Genomic DNA, 14,354 nt, shown 5'->3' on the forward strand with positions numbered 1-14,354 from the left:
TGCAAACAGTTCAGTTTGCCAGGTGTATACAACATTTATAACATATTCATTAAAGTGCTGGTTAGTTAGTCAGCTTGACAGTCACATTTTACAGCAATAAAATTCATGTGAGATGAACAAACAGATGTTGACAAAGTTTTCCTTTGGGGACATAATAATGAAGTTGGAAAAAAGGTAATAAATTGCAATATATTGCAGAATATCGCAATATGTTTAAAATCGCAATAATATCGTATTGTGACCTAAGTATCGTGATAATATCGTATTGTGGTACCTCTGGTGATTCCCACCCCTAGTATTCAGATACATTTAGAAACAATGGGCCTACAGTACACTTTCTGCTTCTTTATTGTATTCTTATGCCTCAGTCACATTTCAGGTCTATCTATAACTGTAAGACTCACTATCAGGGTACCCGGCCAACCCTACTTTCTCATGTCAAATTGTCAAAATACAGTCAAAGTTTTCTCAGACATCATTAGGACAAATCCTCTACCTGTCAGCTGTATCAGGTGATTAGCCTGCAGCACCTGCCTTTCCTATCAGGATTATAATGGCAAAATGAAATGTATCATTGCTTTTGACACCAAGGCAGAGACAGAGAAGTGGTGGGGAAAAAATTAAGAAAGTAATGACAAAAAAAAAATCTAATCACAAAATATATGCAGTCATTTTGTAAGAAAACGAATGTGTCAAAATAAGCGTATGAATGTAATTAGAACTGAAATCAAACTATAGGCCGTGTAGATCAGTTTCTCACTAAATCTAAAAGTATTGACCAACTATTCTTCCAAACAATGTGGTTTCTAGGAAAGGTTTCTATTGGTAATTACAATAACATATCGCATCAAGAACTAGTGCCAAGACCTGGGTCCTGACTAGAACCAAATGGTCAATAAGCTGGTCCTGGTAAAACATGAACAAACAGGTGTCCATACACAGATCTTTTGGGGATTTCTTGTAAAGACCAGAGTTTCACACTTTCTAGCATGCGGTGAAGGCTGTCAGTACGCTTCAAACAAAGTACTTGTTGGATTGTCGAACAATGTTTGAAACCCCCCTCCCCTGACACCTTTCTGATAGGAGGTTGTGGCTGTCTATCTAAATCCGACAAGCACGTCCACTCCGCGCAGTAATTGGCTGTCTGAGGTGAGAAAATAAGCAGTACTTCTCTCTCTTCCTCCCCATCAACCAGCCAGTGTGGGCTACTGTCTCTAATCAAAATCAATAAGTTAATGAGTAAGTTGTGAAAGTTAGGGAGAAGTAATACAACAATAAGACATGTTATAGTGTAAACCAATGGCAGCAGTCATTTTGTGAAAGTGATCCATCTCATTTTGGCAACCCCTTAGTTGTTTCTGCCCTCCCAGTGGTACACCCTTACAACCTAAATGCATATCTGAAATCACAAGTGTAGCAGTGGTAGAAATAATTAAGGTAGTGGATCAGTATCTTTTACAGTCCCCTACATCAGTGGAGTATTGATTTAAATATTGATGAAGTATCAGTCTCAATAATCATTATCAGTACAATCCTGACAATACCTAAGCCTACTAACTGACCTACTTGGTCAATAAAAACAGTAATAGGGTGTCCTCAGGGTCTTAACCCTTGTGTTGTCTTCCTGTCAACCTTGAAAACACTTTTTTTTCCAACGTTTGTTTTTGCTTTTTCCAAGGTCTTAAATTGTAAAATTTTTCATCTACACATTTTCAGCGCTTATTTCTACGTCCCATATTTTATGATCTAAAACAAAAATTGAAAACGGGTCAATTTGACCCGAAGTCAACACAAGGGTTAAAAAGTATGAGAAGTTGATAAATCAATTCAGTGAAAATGAAGGCCCTTAAAAAGTATTAAAAAGTCTTAAAACGCTATTTTCAGATGTATTCAATTTTGCAGCTTGTTTGTATTACTGAGTGCTGCTGCTTCAGAACATTATGGGAATGTTCCATTTTTCCCGGGTGCTTCCTGGCTAATGGGGAAATGTGCGACAAATGGTTGGAGGACAAGGAACAATGGCTGACGCGCCCATCTCTGGACGTAACCGTGAGGCGTAATGTTCCTGCTCTGTTTGTCGAAAGGCCATAATGTAGCCTCGATTGGGATCAACGCTGTCGAAGTGCATGCACTTCGTAGGAGCGCGCACAGCTAAACCGGATGTGATGAGTTCTACTCCCAAGTACTGTTTAAAACTAGGGCTGCACGATTATGGCCAAAATGATAATCACGATTATTTTGATCAATATTGAGATCACGATTAATTATCACGATTATTTTTTGATTTTAATCAAAACAAATTTTATTGTCACATAGGTTAATTATAACTGCTTTTACATCCATATTCCCAGGTGAAAAAAAAATTCTATTAAAAATGTACTTTAATAAAGTGTACTAAGTATATTTTCAAAATGTTGTACTATTTTCGTCAAATCCAAGTATAGTTAAGTGTATTCAATTATGTATTAACTTCAACTTAACATCTATTTGACTACACTTCAAGTGTAAATAGTATACTAAAATGGAACAACTTTTTTTAAACTTCAAGTGCACTAAAATACACTAATGAAAATCAAGATTTATGTGCAATTAAGCACACTTATAGTACAATTGCATTGTATTGCCATTCTTATTGAAATACACTTAAAAAGGCCTTGCAGCGCAACTTACAGTTGCATTTAAGTATATTTTGTGCATATTGCTATCATACTTATAATTACTATAAAATATGTTAATTTAGTATGCCTCTGTCATATTTCAAGTGATCTACAAATGCACTTCATAACTATATTTAGTGCTTTTAAAGTGTCCCACTATGACAATAATAATGTGTTTGAAGTGAAGTTCAATTACAACCTAAACATCATAAACACGTACTTTCAGTGCAATGTTATTATAGTGTAAGGTAGAAACAAATTGTTTGAAGTATATTTCATCTGTACTTTTATCCCCATTTTGTTATACTTAAGCATGAATGTTGCTATTACACTACAAGTGTATTATATTACAATTCAGTTCAAGTGCATTACATCAACAGATTATGAATTGCATTTCAGAAAAGGATCTTTATTATTGACGCAAAAGTAAAACACAAAATCAGAAACCTGGCAAAAGCAGGAACCTTGAACAGTAAAGGCAGCGTCAAGAGAAAAAAAAAAAAAAAAAATATGAGCGATATCCGCTGTGCTCGGACATACGCCGCTGTGGACGATGTCTTCGAGTTCTAGTGTTAAAAATTCCTTAGAAATAAAAGTTTATTGATCTTTGAAAAAGTGTACCTGCATTATTATGCCATCATTATATTAGATGAAAATGGTCTCAGGACGACAAGATTATGGTTTATCACAAAAATTTCTGGGACAATTTATCGTCCAGCAAAACTTGTTATCGTGACAGGCCTACTCGCTTTATACTGGACCAATGTCGAAGATCGTTGTTCCCATCAGTAACAACAACAGAGGAACACAGGGTCCAAGTTGAAAAACCCGAAGTTACCCTTTAAATTGTGCACTCTGTTTTCAAAGTAGTTTTTCAAATGACAAAAAATGTTAACCCTGTTTTTAGAGAGAAAACTTTTGCTTGGTTTGCAAAAGGTTATTTCCATGCAGCTCCATGCAAATCCTGTCCAGTTAATTCAAACAAAAAAAACTAGTCCAAAGAGTACAGCCATACCAACTATGCCTTTAGGGACAACTACGCTATTTGGTTGACGGCGCAGTCTCTCTGGCCCTTTCACTGGAAGAGCCTGTTTTTTAGAGCAAGTGCTTTGTTGGTAAGTTTCCCTCCATCAAGTTCCATGCAAATCTTTTGGATCGAAGGCGAGCAGGGTAGCTGAAGTTCAGGGCATAGTGTACATTAGTCCAAACAGCGTAGCAACAGGTAATGCTACATTATAAAGATCTTGCAACATCTTGATGCCTTCAAGGACAATACCAATGTCCCCTGGTTCATCACTTGAAGCATGTTCTTTAAGAACATAAATCCCAACACTGGTTTCTTCAGTGGCCTCGTTGATGGCGTCTTCATCCATGCCCTATTAAAAAAAAAAGAAAAAGGCAGTCAATAAGACCTATCGAGAAACAAATACACAAGTATTAAATCATAAGGGACTAGTAAGTAGGGCTAACGATTTTAGAAAATAATCTAATTGCGATTTTTTTCCACAAATATTGTGATTGCAATTTAATATGCAATCATTTTTTAAGCTCTTTGTCTTCTGTATTATTCAACAAAGACAAGTAATACATCCTTGTATAGTATGAACAACACAAGATTAGATAGATTAAACAAACTGTATGTGATGATGAAATTAGGTGATGCATGAATTTATATGAATGACATCTTTTATTTAACTACTTCAATCACCAACACAGTCTCACTCCCTACTCGTCAAATGTATGACGCATGGTCAAGGACCCTGGCGTCAAGTTTCAACGAAATAGGGGTTCCCTTGACGTTATTTTTTAAGCGGGGGGTCCGTCAGATAGACATTCATGTTATTCCCTCACCGTCGGATATCGACGAAAGAAAAAAACACGCCCCCCGCCCCTTAACTCGAAATCTGTGACAGTTATTGGTATTTTTAGCCCAATAACCGCTGTTTTAGTCAACATTATTCACGAGATATTATCATGGTTTATATGTATTTCTTTTTATGTTATTATTTCGGTATATTTCGGCCAGGGAAGCTGGATTGCTTTTTTGTTGATTTATATTTTTTAAACTATAATGCTACATCTATCAACATTTATTTAGATGTTATCATGGTATTCATTTCTTTACTTTAATAATATTATTTCGGTCTTATTACCGGTGAAATATTACAGTATATGCTGTAATACAGAACATTACGATATGATCCGAGCAGGAAGCATTCAAAGCCGATAGGCCTATCCCCCAATGCAGTGCGGCCATTCGTTTCAAAGAATCGGGCAGCGATCAGCTGGTCTTTAACGCCAGGATCGCTTCAATATACATACATACAGTCAGTGGTTGTGTCACCAGCAACAACACGTTGCTCAGTTTTGTTCCAGTAAGTTATGAACCATAATAACGTTTAAACGAATCCGCGGAAAACTCCGGAAGTGACGTAGTACGTCCCGCTCAGCGGATACGAAGATAAAAATATATAGGCCTAACATTCGTAATATTAATGTTTTTTTCTAATGTATTTGAGGAGTTAAACAATAAAGATAGTTATAATATTAAAATGCAGTTTCATGTATTTGTCTACGTTTAAACGAATCCGCGGAAGTGACGTGGAAATTCCACATCTCGTCTGTGAAAAAATGTTCCACGTTGTACGTGAGAATTTACACAATAAAATACTAATAATGAAAAAATTGTGTTTTATATTTAGCACTTTGATTTGCCTTATATATATACTATATAAAAAACCTACAGTTGAGTGTTTAGAAATACAGCCTAATGGCTTGTTTGACTAATTTGCATTTGTTTTGAATTGTACTGTTGTGAAAAACAATAAACTATATACAAAGAGAAGCATTTTTTATTTTATTTTCCTTACATAGTTATTTAAAAACGCAATTTTCTAATTTTGCAGTTGATGAATATTAATAGCAAAGACTAAAGGGGAAAAACATGAGGATATTTATGTGTGGGACTTAGTTTGATTTAAAATCACACTGCATTATTAGTTATTTTAAATAAATTACTTTTTTTGAAATATCAATTTATGGTAGGCCTAACATATTCATTATTATATTCAGAAGATGATCCTCATATCAATCACTGTGGTTACAGCTTGTAGCCATCCTAACCTTTGTAGCCTTTACTGAGACTACCTTTTCAAAATTAAGAAGGGACTAGTTTTAGGAAGCATTTTCAGGAAATTAAAAGGATAAGCAAATTGTTATCGAGGTTTTTGTTCACTGAGTAAGATGTATATAGCTTTGTTTGGGTATGTATACATATACAACATTTGTATATATATGGAATTTTTGGCACACTTCTACCTCAGCACTACTGCACAAAAACAAAACACACATCTCATTCAAACATTTCACAAGCTGAGAAAAGGGTCATGACATGGGTCAGAGCAGTGGTTCCCAACCTTTTTTCCTTGGTGCCCCCCCCCCCTACTCATGTCTAAGAAAAGCTGACTCTCTCTCTCCAGGCAAGCACACAGAATATGGTCTGCTCTATCTTTATTCTCCATGCCAAGTATGAGCTCTTATCCTCTGGCAGAAGATATGGGTAAACTTAACATTTCTAAACTATAAAAACGTTGACGATGATATAGGCCTAATTTGGACCTACCTCAATTAAAACTTTAAATAATGTTGCTTGAGATTGAGGGTGTGCAATAGCTTCATGATATGAAGCATGGTTGTGTTTGTGAAAGATGAGCAAAAGATTGTTGCTGTGTGATGTGCTTCAATCTAGCCTATATCACTTTGTTCATGTTGTTTTTTTATTTTAAGTATGTCAGCTGTATGATAAAACAATATGTCAAGTGTTATTTGTGAAGCATTTGAACTCAAGGCAAATATCCCTCTGTGGACAATAAAGTATCTCCTGCTAAGTGGTCTCCATGATGTGTAAAAATTAAAACGTTGTTGTAGGACTATAGCAAACACATCGTTGGAAAGGTCTCAACCTGGAGAGGAACATATGTCAGTCTGAAGAGGATACATTACTCCTGCTTTGAAATATTGACCTCTGAACCTTGAACCCAGTACATGTATGAAGGCCTGTCATTTAGCAACAGAAGGTTCTACACACATAAAGCCAGCTGTTATAGAAAGCTGGACCTCAGCTGTCATGTAGATATGGTCACCAAATTACCTACTGTAAGCACTGTCAAATATGGTAATAAGCTATTTTCACCTATTTAATGATTAGATTTTTTAAATCTGATGACACCAGTGTGTTCTCCATCCCAAAAAAACCCAGGGTGTATCCAAAATTATACACTGCCAACTTCTACTTATGAGAAATATACCAATATACTTTAAAACTACAACTCCCATAAGAAACACCACAGAAGCTGTTACAAAGCTTGAGCACTTGTAGTTCTTCCGGGGTGGGTGGGGGGACTCGTTCGGCTCCTCTTTCTGCTGTCTGCCGTGAAATGGCTTGATTCCATTTCAGATTGAGGCCGCCGGCCGGCTGGCCGGCCGAGCCCACAATATATGAAACAAATACATGAAACTGTATTCTATTATTATAACTATTTTTATTGTTTAACTCCTCAAATACAACGTTAGAAAAAAACATCAATATTACGAATATTATATATTTTTATCTTCGTATCCGCTGAGCGGGACGTACTACGCCACTTCGGAGTTTTCCGCGGATTCGCTTTAAACGTTATTATGGTTCATAACTTACTGGAACAAAACTGAGCAACGTGTTGTTGCTGGTGACACAACCACTGACTGTATGTATGTATATTGAAGCGATCCTGGCGTTAAAGACCAGCTGATCGCTGCCCGATTCTTTGAAACGAATGGCCGCACTGCATTGGGGGATAGGCCTATCGGCTTTGAATGCTTCCTGCTCGGATCATATCGTAATGTTCTGTATTAGCCTATACTGTAATATTTCACCGGTAATAAGACCGAAATAATATTATTAAAGTAAAGAAATGAATACAATGATAACATCTAAATAAATGTTGATAGATGTAGCATTATAGTTTAAAAAATATAAATCAACAAAAAAGCAATCCAGCTTACCTGGTCGAAATATACCGAAATAATAACATAAAAAGAAATACATATAAACCATGATAATATCTCGTGAATAATGTTGATTAAAACAGCGGTTATTGGGCTAAAAATACCAATAACTGTCACAGATTTCGAGTTAAGGGGCGGGGGGCGTGTTTTTTTCTTTCGTCGATATCCGACGGTGAGGGAATAACATGAATGTCTATCTGACGGACCCCCTCGTCGAAAAATAACGTCAAGGGAACCCCTATTTCGTTGAAACTTGATGCCAGGGTCCTTGACCATGCGTCATACATTTGACGAGTAGGGAGTGAGACTGTGTTGCAATCACAGTAGTATATTGAGCACTAACCAAACCTGGTGTAAACATTCATATGAAAGTCAGAAACAAATAACACAAACTAAAGTGCAGATTGCAAAAATATGTGGCTTTACCACACTTAGTAGTACTTATTTAATTATTATTAACTGTAATAAACATATATAAACATGTGGATTGCATTGTTTTTTTGAACACACTACACTTTGTAGTCAACTGTTGTACACTGTCATATGGGTACATATTTCTCTAAGAATATTACAACATGGTTACTACAAAGGTACTAGCCTTGCTGTCAACTCCAAATCACGTAGAAAAGAGATTGACAGTAAAGACAAAGAAAGATACAAATATGAAGATAAGTAAGAAAATAAATAGAGGAAAGGTTAAAACTGAGACAAAAAGATGAATATAGTATGAGAAAGATGAAAAATAAGTAGACGTTGGGCATTACAATTTGTATGCCGTTCTTGCCAATAAATTGTGGTATGTAAAATATAACATATAACATTACATAACCTTTCCACAATTCTAAAATCTTAATGTTTTTCAAAAAAAGAAATAACACTAAACAACCAGTTGGTGTTTTAATGTTTCTGATACTGTTAAAGTTTAAAATGGCGATATCTGTGAGAGTAGGTCCATTTTCATTTGTAAACAATTGAAAAACAAATAAATGTTTCCATCTGTAACTTTCAATTATTTTAGGAAATATTCAAAGAAAAAAGAAATATGACAGCACTTACCACTATAAAGCATTTGATTGTGTATGCTGTTCAAATAGGATCCTATGAAAGAAAACATTTAGAATCAGTGAGGTGAACCAAGCACATTGACTCAATAATTAAAAGACCACACAAAATAAAGCACACAACAAAGACACAAAGGTGGGCTAAAAATCCAGTTTGAATCCGACCTTAAAAACGCTGCTTCATTTATATGAAAACGTAATGATTTATGGAGGGCTTCTTTAGTGTGCAGGAGTGGAAAGAGATTTAGGAAAATGACATGGTAAAAAAAAAAAAAAAAAAAAAAAGAGTTCCCATACACTGTGCTAACGTTAGTTGCCCCGATACATTTTCATGTCAGCAGCACCCTCCTTCATATAACCGACACACACACACACACACACACACACACACACACACACACACACACACACACACACACACACACACACATTCTGTAACTGAATAACCGACAGCTTTAGCTACAACACTCGTTTGTTCTTACCCGACGTTACATTGAACTTGTAAGCCTGTGGTCTTAGCTAGCTAACCTTAGCTATTAGCAAACCAACATATAACGTTATGCCCAAACAACTCGACGGACCTTCTTTTTTTTTTGTTACAGAAAGTAACGTTACAACAGCATCAGTGTAATCTAAATGTTGCGAACTAAACCCGAACACTAAATCTATTCTTATGAGGCTTACTGCCTCCTCTTCACCGGCTGCCATTAACATTACGTTAGCTACATTGAAATACCGTTGTTAGGAGCAGGACCGTCAGGGGGAGAAACACAATTATTAATGCTAAAATAAGTAGTTAGTAGTTAGTGATGGTATTAGCTAACTTAGTTACAAGAAAACCGATATATTTATAGAATGCACAAACAAGTGAACGGACTTTTGTAACCGTTACATGCAGTACAAAAACATTATGAACATGAACAAAATCATTTTGATCGATGTTAACTTACTTTTTCGTGAAGGAGACAACATATGGCTGCTGTAGAATTAATCCTGCACGCAGCCAACACATACTCAACATTCTTCTTCACATTCTTCTTGTTTTGGCGATGTCCTTGTTGAAACAGTTTACCTGTGTTAGCAGCATAGACAGTATATAAACGGCTGGTGTCAGTGCCCGGGAGCGATATTACGAATCCCACTATGGCCACGCCAAGACCCGCCCTTCAATAGCGTTCACACACTACTATTGGCCAGGCGTCCATGCTTACATGTACAGGTCCTATCCCCTGACCAATCCCCTAACCCTAACCTTAACCACTCGAGGTGAATTGCCTAACCGCAACCAATCGAGCTGCTTCGTAGGGCGGGTCTTGGCGTGGCCATAGTGGGATTCGTAATTTTGCTGCCTGGGAAGTGCCACCTACACTTCCTGGTGCCATTTGATTCAAATATACCATTTCCGGTAGTGACCAAACTTAATTCGATCATTTAAAATTTTCAATTCAATCAATTTCAATCAACGCAAAAGGAATCTATACAAAAACAACTGAAGTCTACAAGATTGAACCATGTTCTTGAAAGGAATATACATGAATTGCGTAGCATATTCTAAATTCATTTTTGTAAATTCAAAGACCTGCTATTTCCCATTTTTTCAGTGTACTTTGATATGCTAATAAAAGTACACTTATATTTAGTGCACTTTGTTTACAGTGTACTAAGATTACACTACTGATGAAGTGAAATTAATGTACACTTTCAAAAATTATACTAACTCTGTGTTAAAAATAAGTGTACTTACTATAAGTACACTAAGTTACCACTATACATTTTTGTATTTTAACATATTTTATGAAAGTACTCTGATATGCCACTAAAAATACACTTATTTTAGAGTGTACTGTATAAAGTGTACAGAAGTCACACTTCTAATGAAGTGAGATCATAGTACACTTTAATAAAGTACTAACAATTAATTTCCAAAAAAATATACTTCCCTAAGTACACTGAATTGTCACTCTAAGTATGTCAAATTTAATACACTTAAAAAAATAAGTGTTTATTTAAAATACATTAACAAAAAAGTACACTTTCAAAAAGTACATTTAAAAAAATAATTTGATTACTGGTAAATTAGTATACTTACTTTTTGGACTCTGAAGTTGAACTTAATTACATCTATTTTGAAGTATACTTTTAAAAAGTACTTATTAAATACTCTTTAAATAAAGCACAACAAGTAGAAGCATACTTGTTTTATACTTCATGTACTTCTAAGTCTCAGTTTATTGTTAAACTGTTGAAGTATAAGACTGTGGAAATACGTAATTAGAAAGACTACACACCGGGGATGTAATGTTACTCAAATGAGCAGAGGATCTCACTTGTTCTTTTGCTTATCTTATCTGCAGAGCTAAGCTAAGCTAGCTAGCGAGCAAGCCAAGCATCAAGCTAGGTAAGGTAAATTGTGTGAGACGGGAGATGTAGTTCACTGAGCAGTTTCACACAAAACTAAGTGGTACTACGACAAACCTACGTATTAACTGAGACTTTCCTCGGTTGAAAAATTCTTTTAAATTGACGAACATCATATTTGTAATCCATGGCTCAATTCAAACAGGATCAAAAAATGTGCTACTCCCCGTTCACTACCATTCATATTTTTTCTGAGTTAAGGTCCCATAAGGTCCACCGGAAGGGGCGGGACTTCGGCTCTCTATGGAGCGCTAGATTGGCTTTGCAAAAACTTTGATAAGGAGCGTTCTATGAACGGAATGACGCATTTTAAATATCGCTCGATCATGCAAATTTGACCGTGGGAAGCCAAAATCGTGATCGTGATTAAAATTTTATTAATTGTGCAGCCCTATTTAAAACATCATCTTCATCAACGATGATACATGATCTGAAGTTTATAGTTCATGAACTTTTAGAGTCATACTTCTGCAGAGTTTTTACAGCTGCTGAGTTTTGCATCAGCTGTTATTTAACCTTAACCCTTAACTTTGTCTCTAGAGACCTAGGAGTCAAATGGTTTTAACAGTATATATTTTGGTCAACATTTTCATGTCATGTGTGAATTTCTTGCATTTGACACTCGCCTGGATTTAGACAAGAGGGCATGCATTTCTCGGAGGGTATAAAAATACATGCCGAATAAATCTGGGCAGCTCTAAAATCTGTTTTGCTGCAACACTGACCTGGTCTGACAAAGGAGGCGATGCAATTCTTGAAGTGGCACTGATGTCTTTAAATATATGAGAAGGGTCTTTAAAAAGGTCTTAAAAGTTATTTAATTTAACTTCAGGATTCCTGCATATAGCCTGAGTTAACTTCTCTACTTACTATTTGGTATTTAGCACATGGAGGTTACCGTCTAAACAACATTATTCCTCTCTGATTAAAAGTTAGGTGTTTTGTCTAATTTGAGGCAAGTGCAGACGAAAAAAACTAAGAAATACCCTTAAGACAAATACCCTTAGGCTGAATATCTAAATGTTCCTGACAGTTTAGTTTTCCTTGCTGAATCTGATCTAATAGCCCCTGTGAGACCAATTTGAATTCATCAAACTGGTGTAAGTTTTGAAATCTTTAGAAAGTTCAATTAACATTTTGTTCTTTGGAAAGAAAGGACTTGCCATGAGTGGTTTTATTAGATGGCCTGGCTGCTGGCTATAGCGCTTCCCAAGCCTACTCATCCTTCTGGATTTCCACTGGTGAATGGCGAAACCATCAGAGAGGGAAAAAGTTGTTGGCAGAATCTGACACCCTTTGGCAAGGTTCGAATTCCAACAAGGTTGATCTCAGCTTCTTTTGGCTCTGAGACAATAGAGTTGTCAGCTTAGTTACAAAAAAGAGAATCTGAATTGATCTCTCAACTTCTCCCTTTAATAGAAAGATCACACTCTCGTATGGGGAATAAAGACAAAAAAAAGAGAAAGACAGGAAAGGCCCAAGAAGAGGACTGATTAAATTGTCTTCATTTACTTAACCGGCTGCTAATATTTCAATTAGAGTGACTGAAGGCAGTGGCACTGTAGGGTTAAAAATGGAACAAGGGGAGAATTAGTCCAACTGATTAATAGGAGGAAATGAAGACTTCTGTGCACACAGGAGACATCCCTCGGGCGTCGTTCATCACTGACACCACCCTCTCCACATCGCGTCACTCAATTCACAGCTAAAATAGACACTCCCCCCCTTCCCCCCCCCCATTTGCTATAAGCAGACCACAGAGAGAGAGTTTGTGTTACACTGATTTTCAACCTGCGAAGGTGCATGCTAATGCTGCTGGCAGCAAACTGAGGCTGAATTTGACAGAAAACACATTGGAGACCTCCTCTCCCCTCCTCTGCCTTTTCCCATTACCATAAACCCACTCACTCATGATAACCATTAATGTACCGTCTTATTAAAAACCTATCAATACAGCCGCTGCCAGTGCACTAATGGCCAAGAATCCCTCTCAGTTAAGTCTCGACTTTGGTCTCCACTCCGGACTAATGAGAGCAATCGCTCAGCATCTCTTTGGGCTAAATCACCTTTATTTGTATCTGCCTTTTCGCGCTGTTGGCAATTTATAGAACAGAGTGCAATGAGAGATGCATTGCAGTGAGGCCTGGGGGCTTGAGGTTTGGGGATAGGAGCGCTAGTGGTGGTGGTGAGGTGGGATGGGGGATTTGGGCAAGCAAGAGGAAAGTAAAAAAGAGAGACCGTGCTTACCTGGCCATTCTAGTATTTTGTGCTAGGGACCACGGTGAGCCGTTAATTGTCCAACATTGGAGCTCTGGCAATAAAAGAGGGCTCCATTGCTGCTGCCACTGATGAGGCATTGTTGTCTGGGAAAGTTTATCTCCAGTGCCGATTCACAGGGAGGGCACGCTTGATGCAGGAGCGCCACAGGAGTTTGCCCTTCTAACTCAGGGGAGGAATTGAACATTGCTCTATCAATCTGGGCATTTTACAGCTCAGGCCTCCCAGCCGTGAGAAATGTGGGGGAGTGTTTATACTGCTGCTTATTGTCCGGGATCTAAAGCAAACACTCTGTATGGTTTGGGAGGTGTTAGTATGACAAAGGCAAACTTCTCATCCATTGGATAGGAACTCTATGCCACAATCTAATGAGGAAAACAAATGTCCCACGATTCACTAAGATGTATTTCATTGCAGTGCAACAATTCAATTTTCTTAGAAATTGAGTTCATCTCTCAGCCTCGTTCTTGGCTCAGAAGTACAGACTTATTGTGTATTGAAATGGAAGACTAAGTAATGGCTTTTGTGTAAAAAGCATTCCGCTGCTCATGAAACGGGATATAACAGAATCTAAGTGTTACTCTTTGCCCACTAGTGCTGCAGTGAGAGTAAACCATTTTGCAACTATTTCAGGCTTTATTTTCTAAGAGGAGATCTGCTGAACACATATGCTCTTTTTTTATACTCGCCCTCTTTCACGCTCATTTAGTTGCTCATATTCACACCTTTACTCTAGCTGCCAAGTAAATTACCGTCTTCACCGGTGAGCGGTAAACACCTTACCAATAATAAATATTTTTGAAAAAAAAACTAAGTTTTCCACTTGCAACCTTCAAGATAATCACTGTCTGGTTTACACCAGACCTCCATTCTAAGCTTCAGGCTCAACATTGTA

At 37.0% G+C, this 14,354-nt stretch overlaps 1 long non-coding RNA gene across 1 annotated transcript; it reads right to left on the reverse strand.

The window, feature by feature from the left end:
- Positions 1-3,854: 3,854 nt before the first annotated feature.
- On the reverse strand, positions 3,855-9,842 carry LOC114563373 (uncharacterized). The gene is made up of 3 exons (XR_003693606.1): positions 9,715-9,842; positions 8,760-8,801; positions 3,855-4,033 (listed from the first exon to the last, which is right to left on the reverse strand). It is a non-coding gene; the product is annotated as an uncharacterized LOC114563373 (long non-coding RNA).
- Between the last annotated feature and the right edge of the window lie 4,512 nt (positions 9,843-14,354).

This window comes from Perca flavescens, chromosome 10 (assembly GCF_004354835.1).
Source record: "Perca flavescens isolate YP-PL-M2 chromosome 10, PFLA_1.0, whole genome shotgun sequence".
Classification (NCBI taxonomy): Eukaryota; Metazoa; Chordata; class Actinopteri; order Perciformes; family Percidae; genus Perca; species Perca flavescens.